Raw genomic sequence first — 17503 nt, forward strand, 5'->3', positions numbered from 1 at the left:
TACATACAGCAACCATACCGGAAAATATTTATTTATTTTTTATAATGTAGGTACATGTCTAAAGTTTTTATTTACATTGTTTTGAAGATCAAATCAGTTAGGTGACGTCCCCCATTCTCCATACATTGCGTAAACCGATTTCTGGCGTTTGTCATGATTCTTGTTAGCATAGCAGGTGTTATGTTGGCAATTTCTTCTTGGATGTTGGTCTTCAAATCTTGTAGGTTTCTTGGACGGTTCACAACACGGGATTTCAAAAAACCCCATAGAAAAAAATCACAAGGGGACAGATCGGGAGAGCGTGCCGGCCATTCCAAATCGCCTCTAATTGAGATAAGGCGCTCTGGAAAGTGTTCCCTCAAAACAGCTATCCAGGGATGAAAATGAAGATCATCACGAAGAATTCTTCTCACAGAACGATCGGATAGTCCAAGGGCAGATGCGTGTTTGCGCGCAGAACGCCGTGGCGATCGCAACATTGACGCTCTCACTGCTTCAATGTTCTCAGGTGATCTAACGGGCCGAGGGACTCCAGTTCTTCCTTTTGTCGCACTTGCAGTTTGTCTGAATGTAGTGACCCATGTAACAATTGATTTGCGGTCTGGGACGGGAGCCAACGGGGCTAAATTAAAGCGATTCCGAAATGCACGCTGTGTTGCAATAACCGAACATCCGCTTGAAAAGTAAACCTCAACGGCAAAGGCACGCTCCTCACTATTCCAACGCATGATGGCGACTGAACCGTATCGGGACAAAACTTTACAGTATCCCTTCTTGAACGAGACCACTAGCGCTCCGCTATGACATCAACTAACTGAGTGGCGCGCATTTTAAAAAAGGAAGTTATGCTGCCGCACCCTGTAGTATTTTGTGGTGAAGATAGTCTTAGAAAGGAACGATTTTACTCAAAGTAGAGTTCGCTGAGAAGGGTGAACATCCGACTTTTGATTCTTTCGACTCTGGTTCGTATTTTGATTGACTCATCTTCTGCTTCTTTAACCTTTACGGTTCTGTAACGGGGCCGGCTCGGCAAGATTGAATTCCTCATTTGTTTGTGGTCATAGGCATGGCCCGAGTATATTCGATAGGCTTTCAACTCATCATCTAACGTATCACTGAAGGATCCTAATGGGACTCGATTCCAAGACGGAAAAGGCTAGTTGATTATTGCATTTTGAAAGCCAGGTTAACAAGCGATGAAAGATCAAATCTAGCATTTGTAAATTCAAAATGTAGATAGATTGTAGCTGGCAAATAGCTGGCTGTAATCTTAGCTCAAAGTGTAAGAAATGCACAGCCTGCTTTTAACTTGGTAATAGTTGATTTTTGACACATACCTCTCACTGAATGAATAGGAAGGGAGAGAATAACCATAGAATTCAGGTATAAGTATCGTGAAGTGCTATCAAGCTCGATTAATCGAAATGCTGGACGTAAGAGAAACTTTTCTGCGCTATTCCGCATCAGGGCGGAATGAAAGACTACTGATGTGCTGCAAGGCTATGACACTGCATCGTCGAATAAAAAAAAGGGCTGTGAAGTTGGAATGAACGTCTTGTGAAGAACCCGGAACCTCTTTAGGAAAAATTGCAGGAGGGGCGAAGACGGCTATGGCTTCGTACCAGGGCAGAGGCAACTTATCAGACGCTGTCTCACCTCTGCCCTGGTAGCAGTGTGACCGAAGCGGCTTGCAGGTGTTATACGCTCCCTTTTATATTTCGCGTACGAAACCGTAGCCGCTTTCGTCCCTGTTTTAATCTTTGAACTTTGGGTGTTAAACCCAAAAAGAGAAATCCGTGGACCATAAAGAGTGGGGACAAGTTGCTCCCCATTTGGTCCGGTCCGACATCATGTGGATGCGGACTTAAGGCTCCTCAATCCCTAAACAAAAATTGCCTTCTTTAGGAAGTTTCCCGAGCACTCGATTCTCAAGCAAAACATAGCTATGAGTATTTCGAACCAAACCACTGTTAAAGCCGTAGATGCTACTCCCTCCAAACTTGTACAGCGACGAACAAGTTAGGTGACTTGTTGTGATGTTTTTCTCTCTGTGTGAGTTGAATGAGGGCAGTATGGGTAGTGTATTGAAGGTGGTTTTCTCTTCATCAAGCTCTTCCTGTAAGTAGTTTTCAGTTTTGTGATATATTTTTAGTTTATTTCCCTCATAGACTTTTTAAGCGCCCCCCATCGTCACAATCACAACCTTCTTTCTTTTAGCGTGAACCATCAGAAAATGTTTTGCCTCCTAGTGCTTCGAATGTTTTCAAGACCCATTGACCTGCTGTGTTGACGATACTGGGTATTTGCAATATGTAGCTAAGATTCACAAGGTCCTAACACTTAACAATACGTTTATATTTCTGATTTTATCATTTTGGCCCTCCAAACCTTAAGATTTTTTTTTTAAATAAAAGTACGCTGGTTTTTTTGGTATGAGGGAATATCATTTCATTTCAAACAATAAATTTCAAGGGGGTACTAGTCATATCGGTGAATTGAATTTGAGGTAGAAAATAAGGCAACCCACATTCGAATTTCTTTACAGGGGAACCGCAGATCCAGGAGTCTTATCTTTAGTAGACTTCTTTCACTAACTTCCTTTTAATAATAATCGTTGACGCAACAATCCATGTTGGATCAGGGCCGTGAAGTGTGTTAGAGCACTTCATTCAAGACCATAACGGTACACTAGGAGGCAATGTGGTCAGCATTGCGCTCGCCCGAGATTATTACCCTGATTTGACTCAGGTACTCATTCACAGCTGAATCGACTGGTATCCGACGTCAAATCACGATACAAATTCTATTGCCACCAGTGAGATTTGAACCGCGACCTTCCGTACGACAGCCTTGCGCTCTAACCACTCAGCTATCCGGACAACTTCCTTTTAGACAACCACAAACACCCTGGATCATGACCGATATCCAAACTCAGGACACGAGGTCATAAACTGTAACTATAGATGTTGCGTTCTCTGTACCTCATTCCTGGCGTTCCCAAAGATTTTTTAGTCTAGTTTTCTTTTTGGAAAAGCACAGCGTATATTTGGGACGTTGGGTTGCTCACATTTCCCCCAGAAAATATGGCCCGAATTTTTGACATGCCCTCCCTCGCCACTATTCTAGAAGTCATGGTGACGTGGCTAGTACCGTCCTTGTTGGTCTTTTATTTATGATGTACCGTCCTAGTTGGTCTTTTATTCCCGATCAAATGGGTTACTCAATTGACAGGGGAAATCCATTTTTCTGTATAACGTAGATAAATTTCGGAAAGAGCAATGGACTGTATAGACTGCTTTCCTTCCAAACTTCCTCACAACATCTGCGAGTTGCTACGGTCACGCTGCTCCCAGGGCAGAGGTGAGGCAGTGTCTGACGATTTGCCTCTTCCCTGGTAAGAAACCGTAAAGCCGTCATCGCTTGACATTTTTGTAAAGTTTGGGTGCAAGCCCTAAACGAGGGGTCCGTGGACCAGGAAAGAGGAAGTAAGTTGCTCCCCATTTGGTCCGGTCCAGCATTAAGTTGATGCGGACCCCATCATTCTCAAAAAAAAAAACACTTCAATGACATATAAAAAGTATTCTAGTTGTGCCATAGTAGCTCATTGGTAGATCTGCAACCTGTAGGCGTCAGTACTAACTGCAGGTTCAGAGAAAGCTCTACATACTTCACATGAATATCCTCAATGACTTCAGACCTTTACTAACCTTACTAGATCATCTGCTAGGTTTTTTTATTAGGGAGGTAGAATTTTTTAAAAGACACTCACCTGGACTCGTCAGTGTGTAGGATCCTAAGCTTTAGCTAAGCTTCCTTCCTTTTATGCTTGCCGTACGTTGCCGCGTCTTCCTTATCTCTTCCGCTTTACGCAGTTTACTTTGGATCGGTGCGATCGTTGGGTTGATCTCATCCTGATCCTGCTGGAAAGTTATCATTCTCCGGATAAAACTCCTCTTTTCTTCTAAGTTCCCCCTTTCTTCCACGAACCTGGGGCATTGGAACAATACGTGCGTAGTTTAGACAATCAGGGGAGATGTCCAGTTAAAACCTATACAGGTATTGACGATCCTCGACAGTCGGTGAGAAACTGGGGTAAATTATAATCCACCTCCCCATTCTTTCTCTCCAGTCATTCCTTAATGGTAAGGATCACCCTGTGTGTCCAACGACGATTTTCAAGTGGTTTTATCGCTGTTGTCATCTTGCTATAGATCTCTCCCTTTCGATTTTTTTCGCTTCTGATAAAGGAGAGATAGGCTTGACATTATATATATTCACCATCTCGTATGCCAGGACGTCAATCGGCATATTCCTGAGGTGACGAAAGCAGCGTCATTTGAGACCGTCCGGAAGAGAGTATATATTGCAAGGGCTGTTCTTTCGTAGACCGCAGTCAGTTTATGTGCTCTTAATGAAACATGCAGCGCTGTTCCTCAAATGGGGACTATATACAGGAAAATAGGGCTAGGATACAAGGAATCTGCAAGTATGCCGCGGAACACCAATCGTTGCCCGGACTTTTTGTATACAGCTCAATTGACCGAATTGAATGGATTTTTTTCATGTCCAGGGTTACTACCATGCAATATTTTCTAGTACTAACTTTTCCGTGAATTGCATTTTTTGCCCCTATTCAATATTCGGCCCAAGCCCGGAGCTTTGTTGTCACCTATTCTGTTGCAGATCCCGAATGGCTCGTCGGTGGTTATTGCCGGAATCGTGGTCCCATTCAGAGATCTCTGAAAGGTATTAGCGCCCCTCTCTTGCTGGGGGAATCACCCCTGGATGATTTTCAACAGGAGGATATGGTATGTGATCTGCCTAGATGAAAGACCTCTGAATAGTCCCATCATAACATTATGGGTGCTCTCCTACGGGTATACATCGGCCTCCGAGCAGAGCTCCTTGTTCCGCTGCATGGCTCTTTTGTTCCGCTGGATGGCCAGCTTCAGATTTTCCCGGACTTCCTTATATTAATGTTTTTTTTTTTGCAGCTGATTGATCCCACCTTCCGCTCTCTGAGTCATTCACCTAGCTCGGTGGCATGCTGATTGAAGGCCGGCCAGTTTAATATTCCACCAGTAGTTGGGTCTTCTATTGGGGAATACGACATTTGCCTTGGAGATGTATTGTATCATGTGGACAGCCTTTTGCATAGGGCCGCCAGACTTAGTAGTTTGGTCTAACCTAACTTCCATCTAAGCTTGCTCTTCGTGACCACTGTGGGTGTAGTCCTCGCCAACGTGGCAAGACATACAAGGCACCAGTGCAGGGCTGACCAATGTTGAAGAAGACCCCCCTTTTCGAAAGGTGCTTAGATTACTATCGTTCTCCATGCCTATTGTGTATTTGACTGTGCAAAAAGCTCTAATAGATTTCGGTCCTTTGCGTGATTCTCTCTGCTGCCTCCACGTATGAAAATTACCGGAACTTTTCCTGTCGTCAATAGTTTCAGCGTTGCCTCCATTATAAACCGTATTATGACCGTTTGAATACTACCATAGGCTTTTGTCAGTCTCACAATAGAGGTAGACTTTTGCTGTGTGATCTGTTTCGGGGAGTTTTCAAAACGAAATTTATAGGAAGACGATATGCTTAAAAATTTGAAAAAATTAATTAATTCTTACGTTCCGCTTTCAAAGGAACACGATCATGTCCAATCGCTGACATTTTGATAGTAATTGAAAGTACCCGTATGCCCCACTAGTAGGTCATTTAGTAAGACTACTGTATGGGCATCCTTAATTTGTTGATGGCTTGAAATTCGTCTAGATTTTAACGCTTGGCCGATAGTGTAACAGCTGATAATTCACGTATTTATATGACCTTTTCTATGGTTTTGTCAATCAGGCATTTATTAAGGGAAAGTCGCACCGCGTCCTTAAAAAATTATTGTGCCCATTTTGCTAGTTACAGTGTACCTACTAATCATAGTATCTCAAGCAAGCATATAACCGTTAGGAATTTTAGAATATTCCCTACTTCCAGATCTTTTAACTTTGCATCTGGTATTAAGTGTTTTCCCAGATGCCTCGATCTACTTTGCGCAAGTGCCGGATACTGTCCCAGAATCTGCAGGTAGTGATCAAGCTTGCGTCTCCAAGTGAATGGTACTATGGTGGTTTTGGCTGGATTGATTCGCAGTTCTACCTTCTTGCACCAGACACTAGTAACCCTTAGTCCAGTTTGGATTCTATCATATAGGATATCCTCATATTTACCTATACCGATTAAAACAATGTCGTCCGCGTAATTCTGGACTTGTATTCCAGTATTTGTTAGGATGTCTAGGAGTTCGTCCACTACCATACTCCATATAAGCGGCGATAGTACCCCGCCCTGTGGGCAACCTTGAGTAGTTTTCATGATAATAGAATTTGTACCTGTCGCTATTTATATTTGCCTACTTTCTAGCATTTTGCCCATTCAGAAAGCCAGGGTGTTTCCCATTCCTTGCGGCTCAGGGCATTTTGTATTTCTGTGTGCGATGTGCTGTCGAATGATCCTTCGATATCCGAAAACGCACACAGTGCGATTTCTTTTATTTCTCCACCGTTTTCAGTACGAACAATGCTATGCGGTCTGAAAGATTTAGGGTGAAAAGGATCTTTTTTATCCGCTTTCGGAATAAAGACCACTTTTGCCCGTGTCCATGCCCTTGGTATATATCCCAGGGCTATGCTCCCCCTTACCACCCTCAGAAGAGATTCTAAGATGATTCCTAGGCTTCTTTGGATTAGTGCTCGGAAAATGCCACCTACTTCGGATGATCTCAGTGGTTTCTGCTGCTGCTGCAGTTCTGCTACTATCGATGACTGCAACTATTACTCAGATATTGTATACACCTAAGTTTCCACTTGTAACCATACTCACTCGCAGCACTGTCTCGTCTCTTTATACGCTGTATTACTTAATTTTTTTTAAACTTTGTATACTACATATACTTTTTATTGGCGCTTTGGCTTAACATGTTATGAATGATATCAGCTGTCCACATGAAACAAATACAACACATGTGACTCTCAGCCCCGTCAGCCCACCGCCACGGGGAGAGGGTTCCGTGCGAAGAACAAACTTCGAGTTTGTTGTTTCTTGAGTATATTTTTATATTTTATAACTTACGTCGCTAAACACCTTAAGAAACGAAGGAAACAGTCCGCGGTGAATTCTCGTACCGATTGACCATTAAGTGGAATCCAGTGAGTGTCGGGGGCGGTAAACTTCCGTGAATGAGCGTTCGAAGTGCGTGAGTGGAGTGATACAGGTGATTGCAGGACATGCATACTGCTACGCGTTAAAAATAGTTGGATGTAACTTCTAAGATACATCTGGGATTATCCGAGATTTCGAGCTATACAGAGAGAGAATGTCTAATGGGTTAGTTACTTCCGCACCTAAACTGTGTTAGTGCGTTCTCGAGGCTTATCAATATTTGGAAATTAGTTTATCTAAAAGAATTTCAGTTGCAATCCCAGTGCAAATACCACTATCAGCGTGCAAATTGCCATTTGAATTGCTGAGTGTCATTCGTGTCTTAATTATTTACAATTCGAATTGACGCACTCGCAGTGTTGGCAACCGTCTTTGAACCGGCCGAGCGGACAACTTCTGTTAATTGATGAGGAAATAAGGTCGAGGCTTCGGTTGCCCCGTACAATAACAATGCTAATACTATAATACATGTTATATCGCTTTGCATCCATCACATGTAAACATGCCCATATGGGAGCTTGTCGGGTTTCAGATACTTTTTGTATCAGTTAAGCGCTCCGAGTGATCACAAGTGTGACTTGAGTCGGCTAGCGTGACAATGAATTGGAGACTAAGGAAATGCTATGGAGATTTTTGCTTATAGGAATGAATTCAGATGTGCATTACTCAGCCCAAAGTCATTCAAAATGATGTCAGATTCCATAAGGGGAGTTAAGTCAGGGACCGGTTCTCCTAATTTTACATATCTGAATATTTTGGGTATTGTAATGACTAGGATGCTGGTGTTTAAAAGATCGCGAGAGCCGTCACCTACCATCCAAAAATAACGCGAGGATTCCGACATTTTCCATGGCTTTGGGTAGTTTTTTTCGGCATTGGTAATGCGGCTTATAAAACCAGTATTGGAATATGAGGAACAATAAAGCTAAAATGGGAAGTTAAAGAAGATAAAATGAGTAAGCTTCCAATATTGTTGTTTATTTCGAACAAACCTTGATATATTTGCTTTTTTACGTTAGCAACCAAGGAACCAAAGTGATAAGGTCTTCTTTCCTTCTGTCTTTTCATCTTTCCTTCATTCCCTCTTTTACTTCTGACCTACATCCTGCAAATATTTGTAAACCCACTAGTATATACCCATATTACTGGATTAGCGGCCTTTGTGACTGGTATAAACTTTTAACATCTTTTTTATTCACAAATTACTGGTATACATCATACATCTTCCAAGCTATGTTGGAGTTTTGGGCGATCGATTCCGGCAGTGCATTGATCACTTCCTCTCAATTTTTGAGGTTTTATGCAAAAGAAAATCGGTTCACTGTCTTGTAATGATAAAATGGCATTAGCGTTGACTTAAGAGTATTTTGCCCTTACAGTAGGAGGATACCAAGGTAGCGTGGGAGTCAGGAGAAAGATTGAGCGAGGATGTGATCGGTCGTGGATCCTCCTTTACTCGGGTCTGGAGTTTTACGGGTCCACGCGCGCGGCTTCCCGAAGGCGATATTGTAATCATGATGGCTAATCTGAATGTCAAAGTGGACTCTGACAAGAACATGCTTGGGCAAGTGATGGGGGAGCACGGCTTGGCGGGGTTTGTGGATTTCTACAGCTTCCATCGCCAATGGTGGCGCATATTTTAAGCACAGAGTCTGCCATAATGTTAGTTGTCGTTCATCTGACCGACATTGTAAGATCAATTAGATTGACAACTTTGCGATCAGCAGTAGATTTAGAGTTTTTTCCTGGATGTGCGTAATAAGAGAGGCACTGACATGGGCCTCGAAAGGAATCACCATCTGATGATGGCTTACTTTTTGCTTCCAACACTTCTCGTAGAATTGGAGAGCTGTCACCCCTCAAGTTCAACACCGACGGCTTATATAATCACAGCTGCCGCTCGACGCTATGAAAACTGTCTTGTTGATGGGACGGCGGTTACACTAAAGATCTCGTCTGGTGCATTGGACCGTTATCATAAATGCTCCTTTCCTGGGCGCTGCGCAAGACGTGGACTACGTCCCAAAGGGCGACATAAGAAAGAAGGAAGGAAAGGACTGAAGGCTCTATTGACCGCTGCTAGTTATAGCGGGCGTGACGGGATCGCACTCCAATACCGAGCAAAATCTCGGAAAGTTCAATGTAGTGCGCACCGTGATTAATGGGAATTTGATATTGCGCTATTCCGGAAACTGAAAATACCGCAAAAAACAATGATTTCCGAAGTGTATACTTCATTATGAAAGAACTTGCATGTGGCCGCAAACGTTTCGATGGTCTTGTGAGAGCGTTAACAGTTAATTCCTCATGGAAAGAACATCACGGTTCTTAACCCTCTTGTGAATGGCTAGCCACCGTAGCATGCGAATACGGACTGGTCCTCCAAGCAGAAAATAAATCTTCTCTGCCATCAATGCACTCAAAAGGAGAAAGCTGATGGATTCAACGTCTGTCCTCAAATTCACTCGTCTGCTACTTCTACTACACCCGTCTTGAATGCAACAGTTGGAGGGATAAACGCGTGCTCCCTGCCGTTGCAAAGAATAGCTAAAATATCCTAACTAAAGTCCTGAGAGAGCAGGCTGGTTTCCGCTCTTGATCCTCCTGTACTGACCACATCAACAACCTACGGATCATTTTGGAACCGTGAACAGGAAGTGTCTCTGGAGTGCTCTACGCAACTGCATGCAGGAAAATAGGACAAAATATAACGTGCTGCATCGAGGTAAAATCTTAGACGGCCGGTGTTATTTCTTCTTGATATTGGTGATGTTCTTGATGCTGCCTCGTCCGGAGGTTTGTCCTCTCATTGGGTCATAGATCTTGACCAAATGGCTTGGGATTTGGAAAGTGAGGCAAGTAAAGTCGGCCTGAAAATAAACACTAACAAAGTCAAGCTTTTCAGTCTGCCGGGTCATCACAGTCCCTATCTGTTTTTTTCTGAGCAGACCATCGAAAGTATCGATCATTTTGTATACCTAGCAGGGTTTCTGCCAACGGTGACACTGAACTCGATGTCGCTCGACGCATTAGCAACGTTAAATCTGCTTTCGCTGCCTAGTCTACAATCTAGAAATGCAGTTATCTCAACACTAGGATCGAATTGATGCTACTCTGTACTAATCTTTTTTTTTGTGTTCCTGCATATGGAGTAGTACATGGACACAATCCTACTGTTACTCGGAAGCACCAAATAGATGCCGCCAGAGCGCATGGTGTTGATGATGCTTTAATTAACGGGATCCATGCTATGCTAACGCAGAAATTGCTGTATGCTGAGGTGGGTGTAGATCGCTATCTGACTGCAAAAGCAACGAAGGGCTGCCCCAAGGAGGTGTACTGTCGCTACTTCTGTGGAGTATGCTGATCGACTCACTACTATGCGAACTGCAAAATTTGCCAATACACGCTCAAGCTTATGCTGATGACGTGGCTGTGCTTGCTGTTGGTCGGGATCTTGGGACGGTGTGTAGGAATAACAACGTGCCGTTGATTTGATAGACAGTTGGTGCCTCAGACATGGTCTTTCAGTTAATCCAAATAAAACCACAATGGTATTATTCACAAAAAGGAGGAAACTGGATGGACTTTGCCTCCCTGAGATGAGGGGTACTAGCCTTTAACTCTCCGAAGAAGTGAAATATCTGGGAGTCATTCTAAATAAAAAACTTTTTTGGAACAAACATGTAGACGTAAAGATGAAATGAGCTCTCACAGCTTATGGGCTGTGCAGACGGGCCTTTGTCTCGACATGGGGACTCAGGCCTAATGTGGTAATGTGGATATATTATACGTTTCCATCATTAGGCCCATGTTCGTATATGCATCCGTAGTGTGGTGGGTTAAGGTGAGACAAAAAGGTTTTCACCGTAAACTAGCCGCACTGCAAAGAACTGTGTGTCTGGCTATCACTGGTGCCATGAGCACGACATCCGGCGCAGCTCTGAATGCACTGCTCAATTTCCAGCCCTGGATATATTTCTTCAAAGCACTGCAATGAGAGCAGCCCATAGACTAATTCGATTAGATCTATGGGGAAACAATGGAATTGGGAAGCGCAGAGTTTTGGAAGAGTTACTGGGAGAACTGAATCCAGTTCTTACAATGCCTTCCGATTCTCGTGTCCCCATACATCTATTTGGTAGAAGATATGAAGTTACCCTCAAGCGTAGGGAGAACTGGGAAGTCCCAGAGGAATGCGTGGCGGGATATACGGAAGTCTTCTGCACCGATGGCTCAAAAATAGAAGAGGGTTCTGGAGCCGGAGGCTACTTCTCGAATAAAAACGAGAAGTGGGCTTTTCCTTTGGGACAATATGCAACGATTTTTCGAGCCGAAGTTTATGCGATCCTAAGAGTGGCAAACTGGGTGATTGAAGAGCGATTGAAGGGCAGGCGCATCGCAATCTGCAGTGATAGCCAAGCTGCATTGAGGGCGCTGAGTAGTCCTTTGATCAACTCGAAAATCGTTCAGGAATGCAGAAACCATTTGAACTCTGTCTCTAGATGCAATACGGTGGAACTATTCTGGGTACCTGGTCACTGTGGCGTAGAGGGAAATGAAATCTCGAATGCTTTAGCGAAAGAGGGGTTAATCTCCCCTATGTCGGGACCGGAGCCAGCAATTGGAGTATCGGTAGCATTGGCTAAGCCTGTTTTCAAAAACTGGGAACAAGCTTGCCATAATGACAGGTGGCAGAGCCTAAATGCTGCTCGACACACCAAACTTTTCCTGTCAGAACCGAACATGCGTACCGCAAAGTTTATCCTGTCGAAAAGCAGGAGGACTTGCAAGTGTATTGTGGGCATTCTGACAGGCCATAATTCACTAGCTGGGCATATGTTCAGAATAGGAATTACTCAAGATGATAAGTGTCCCTTCTGTAATGAGGAAGTGGAATCCACGGAGCATTTCCTATGTGAATGTCCCGCCTATGGACGCATCAGACATCAGATCTTTGGTGCCGACGTTCTCCAATTGCGACGGGTAGCATCATATCCACTAACGGAAATCCTGCGATACGTCAACGAATCCGGAATATTCCGTTAGAAGGTGATGGCGAGTACAATGGGCCAACACGGCCTGAGTGCTCAGTAGCTGTAGCTTCTCCCCCACCACACACTCAAACAGACACACACGCTATGCAGCGGAAGCCACTCGCCCAAGATGACCAACGATTGGGTCGCCCGAAGAGTAGGTGAGAATTGCGGGCATCTCGAGAAGTTCTGCAAGATGTTGAAGCGCATTTCAGCGAACCGCGAGTGATGGCATGTAGGTGTGGTTGACACACTATGCCTCACCAAGGGTTGAATGGCAACCATGCTTTGAATAGAATTCAAGAAGACTTTTCCGTTCCTGAGTAAAATTTGTTGTTGCATAGCAAATATTTCGACAACCAGCTTTTCCCACCTTGCGTCTTTCTTTAGAAATAGAGAATAGCTGGTTGCTGGAATGAAATTAATAAAGAGTAGATTTTAGCCATGTAATATTGGATTCGACCTTGAAAGAGTCTCGTTTTTAGTCCTTCGTGTCACTTCTTGTTTTTCTGAAACTTGTTCTAAAATCCCTAATTCTTCCAATAATGCCTCACAGTTTCGAAGGCAGTGTACTTATCCTTTCTTTTAAGAATGAGAGTCTCATTCTTTAATGTTGTTTGGTTGTATAGATTTCCCTTTGAATTTTTCATTAAATACAAAATTATTAAACCCAAATATACCTAAAATCTTACACTATTAATAACACTAGTTCGCCCTGCGATAAGGACGTTAGAATTCATCAAAGGTCGAATACTAAATGGCGTTTTTGAGCTTGAAAGTTAGCCGCCCAGAGTTGCTAACTGTACAATTACTAGTTATTGTTGGCTTTTCTTAAAATAGATCTCATAAACGAAAAAGTATCATTTATGACCAATAACGACCCTGGTATCATCCATTCGATGGATGGCTAGAAACGCTGCTGTGGCCGGCATTCCAATTAGCTTTAAATATTTAGTTTCATTGTGTAACTAGCACAGCGTGTACAGCGGTATGTTCTCTATACGCACAACAATAAGTAAAGTATCTTTTATTCGAAAAGGTTCTTCTGTGCTCGTTTGTTGTATTTTTAGTTCGAGGGCAATGTGTATGGAGCCAAGTAGTCATCAAAGAAATTTAGAATGGTCACGCCGTTCTTTGGAATGCATATGACTGGGTGGCAACCTGAATCGATAAAGAATTGTAGTTTGATTATGAAGAAGGTGTGAAATTTTCAAACGTTCTATGGAAGTATTCGAAATACATAGTGGGGAAGCATTCAAAGACAAACACATAGATTACTTTTTTGGTAACTTAATATTTGTAGGGTAATGAGGAAGGAGGAAACCCGCGTCAATTTGTTACAAATATTAGAATTTTCCAAGGTTCTGGTTTCGAATTGCTTTCATCCTGGGCTACAATGAATTTCTTGAGCCAGAAATCGGACAGGTCTTCGAAGAATGGCGTTCAAAAAGGCCGATGAAGCGTGCAAATTGCCTTTGAAAGGTCGAGGGCGATTCACCTCTTCAATTGCCACCGGGCAGCAAAGCAGGCTGGCAGGCTTGCATAATCCACAACTTCTCTGCATTCATCAAACCGAAAAAAGTCAGGTGAGGTCTAATCCCCGGCTAAAATCAATTACCGTTCTACCTGCTAACATTTGAAGCAGGTCTTGACAATTTATTTTCGAGTTTGTCAGTCATATTTGTCTATGATTTGCATAATACGCACAAGCTGTTTTGGGCTAGTGTTAAATATGTGCATAAATTTCAAAATTGCAAAGCAAATATGTACAGATGATAGGTGGGACCGTCAGGCATACTAAAAGGTGGATGACTTCATTTTTTCAGACCTGAAGTGCAGGAAATATGGCGAATTAAAGTTCGAGGTGTTTGCAGTTACGACCTCAACGGATTTGCGAGACCTTTATGTTATTTATATTGGCAGTGATTGATTCAAGATGAATGATATCGTGTTTTGGATATTTTGTCGTCTTTGATGATTTATGACTGCTGATCCGTGGAAGTCATAGATTAGAGTAATGATATATGAATATTGTGACATTGGTTTACAGTCATAGTACAATACAGAAATGATTTTGCTATTCTGTTCTATATTCAGATAGTTTTCTGTGCTCCCTATTCTTCTAGCTATTGAACTGTTATTGGTTGCATCCAACGACCATTTTATTTTTTGAAGGTATTAGCAGTTTAGGATAAACCATACCAATCTGCCCACCTTCTTTGGGCTACACAATAAGAAGTTTGTGGAATGGTATGTAGAGATGATGAACATATATATATCGGATTCATATCATTACTTTATGGATCTATAAGCCAACATTCATGTTAATACCATATTTGAGCTAACTTCACTCTCCACAGATATCGTGTGCCCAGAGTTGAATCCTACTCAATTCTTGAGCGTCTTAAAAGCGCTACGACCCTCGCTCCTAATTTCTGGTAATAGCACACTGTCATGGTCAACTGGATTCATTCATTATTCCTTTTGGTTCCCGATCGGCTTGACACCTTCGGAAGGTAATAAGAGACTAAATTGCTCTTGACTCAAAGATTCTGGTCATACCAGGAATTCACTTACATCCTTGGAAAAAGAGCTATTAATTTTGAGGTGCCAAAATCTGGTGTCAGTCACTGAATTATTTTTTAATAGGTGAATATCAAAATGACCGGATTAATATCTTTTAACAAAAAGGGGATTGGTTCATGGAGACTTCACCATGAGAAAACTCGACTTCGTTCAAGATTCAATTTGATTTTTGTGTGCTAAAGACGATTGCTGAAATGGATCCATTCCTTGCACTTAGAAGGGAGAATCCCAGTCAGAATCAAAGTCAAATCAGGGGCCGATGAGGGTTATTTCTTGTCGAATGTCCACACACAATCTCACGTCAAATGATAAAAATAAATCCCACTAAGAGTGCTCATACCTCCGGCTTGAATTCAATTATTCTCTATAAAATTGACGGTCTTCCCAAGTCTTCGTCTTTAGTATTCTCAGTCAATTTCGGAAATCGAGTAGCATGTTCATGAGCTTGTCCACTGAGTCCTCCCATCTGTTGCAGGGTTCTCTGGGTAGTCGGTTACCTTCTCCCTTGCCTTCGAGTAAGTACCTGGGAATTCTCCCGTCGTCCATACGTTCTACGCGGGCTGCCAATTAGAGCCTTCGGATTTACTACGAAAGGCGGCCTTTGGATTGTCGTCCCCCGTCTACGAAGACTGAGCCTAGTATTCCCTTGAAGAGTCGAGGCCGAAAGCAGTAATTTTTGAAACCATATTTGAGACCTGTTTAAAGTCAACGAAAATTTGATCGTTTTTTTTCTCAGGATCAATATCTGCATTGTGAAAAATATTTGACCAATCGTTGACTTTGCACGTTGAAATCCTGCCATCGCGTGTGGTGGGATGGCTATACAATACTTGTGTTGTGGTATTGAATAACTTCTCGCGATATTGGGCCCATCGATTTTTTATCTGCTTCATCTCTCCAGGAAGGTTGCTCGCTGCCTCCCTACACAATGTGGTTCTGGGCTAAAATCCTAATGCTGTTTTTTCCGTTAAATCATAAGCGAATTATGTCTCTTAAAGTTATCATCGAATTTGCAGATTTTCTGATTTATATGCTCGTGGTTCTTCCTTCTACAAATCTTATCAGCGGCACGTCTTAATTCTTCGCATCGTTCTACGGTGGATTCTAAAAAATTCTTGTGGTCGATCAAAGTTAAGTCTTGTTTTCGCGTTTCAGAGTTTTTTTCGCATTTATTAAAGATAGTGTGATTTCGAGAGTCAAATACCTCATCATCATCATCAACGGCGTAACAATCGGTATCCGGTCTAGGTCTACCTTAACAAGGAACTCCAGACACCCGGGTTTTGCGCCGAGGTGCACCAATTCGGTATCCCAAAAAGTTGTCTAGCGTCCTGGCCTGATTTTCGACCCTAGATAGGAGACATTTTCAACAGTCTCAAAGTCTCAAGTCTCAAGTCTTCTATCTTTATTGTTTTTATTTGGCCAGTGCAATTCGATGTTGTTCGTTCTTTGGTTTTTGGCACTGACGTTGCCACTATGTACTTCGTCTTGTCGTCATTAATGTGCAGCCCGAAATCTCGCACCGCCTGCTCTATCTGGATGAATGTAGTTTGTACATCTCGGGTTGTCCCGTGATGTCAATATCATCACATTTACATCTGCATCGCGAATCACTTTCTCCAGGGCCAGGTTAAAGAGGACGCATGATAGGGCATTCCCTTGTGGTAGACCGTTGTGATGTTGAATGGTTTCGAGAGTGATCCTGCTGCTTCTATCCTGCCTCGCACATTGGTCAGAGTCAGTCTTATCAATTTTGTCGGGATACCGAATTCTCTCATGGCCGTGTACAGTTTTACCCTAGCTATGCTGTCATAGACGATTTTAAAGTCGATGAAAAGATGTTGCAACTGATGGCCATGTTCCAACAGTTTTTTCATCGCTTGCCGGAGAAAAAAAATCTGATCTATTGGTGTCATATACCTCACTGCCTAATTCCGTTTCCTACATCATCAATCATCATCATCTACATATCCTGTATGTTTCAAATTGTTCACTCTAAGAATGCCAGTTCTGAACAGGAAGATTACATTCTAGGTTCAAATTTGGTAGTCTTTTTTTTGCCGTAGTCGTCGTTGTACCCTCCAATTGGTCTGAGGAATAATTTCGAGTTCTGTGGCAATATATTGTCACCCTGTTGGATAGCTTCCAATCCAATCTCCATTTGGCTTATATCTGTTTTATGGTACAGAGTGCTTGCCCTTCACCTGCTTCTTTGTATTGTCTCAAGTGTGAGGAGGAGAGAGTAGGGTTTGTTAGTAGGGTTGTAGGTGCTAAATCAGCGTGCATTTCATAGGTATCTGTTGAGGATTGCAATACCGTTCAAAGGCACAGACAGTGCTTCTACCGTTCATGGTTTTTGATAAACTGCCTCAACCATCCACTCCCGCTCCTAAGGACACTCATTTTCCTTTCACTCTATTGTTTTCCACTGTATAGCATACCTACAAATTAAATTTTTGTTCTTTCTTTTGGTTTGACTTGTGATTAATCTTGGACCCGTCTGCCGATGTAATTTTTCTTTCGATATTGTTACAGGTTAAAATAAGTTACGCATAATAGTTGGGTTACTTTCAGGTGGCAGTACGGCGGCCCCTAATGCTATGCTCATGATTGTAGACAGAAAGAGGAGTTGGTTTAATTTTCAGTTTGATTTTTCTTCCGCAATGGTG

General features: G+C 42.6%; 1 protein-coding gene across 3 annotated transcripts in view; it reads left to right on the top strand.

Annotated features, from left to right (window-relative positions):
- LOC119657496 (cerebellar degeneration-related protein 2-like) overlaps positions 1 to 17503 on the top strand; it is a 361935-nt gene that overhangs the window by 167073 nt on the left and 177359 nt on the right. Inside the window, exon 1 of one of the 3 annotated variants that reach the window (XM_038064428.1) lies at positions 7104 to 7377. The exons of the other annotated variants lie outside the window; for them this stretch is intronic. The gene's annotated coding sequence lies outside the window, so the exon portion shown is untranslated. Of the gene's footprint in view, positions 1 to 7103; positions 7378 to 17503 lie in introns of those variants that run through there. 3 annotated transcript variants of the gene reach the window in all.

This window comes from Hermetia illucens, chromosome 5 (assembly GCF_905115235.1).
Source record: "Hermetia illucens chromosome 5, iHerIll2.2.curated.20191125, whole genome shotgun sequence".
Taxonomy (NCBI): domain Eukaryota; kingdom Metazoa; phylum Arthropoda; class Insecta; order Diptera; family Stratiomyidae; genus Hermetia; species Hermetia illucens.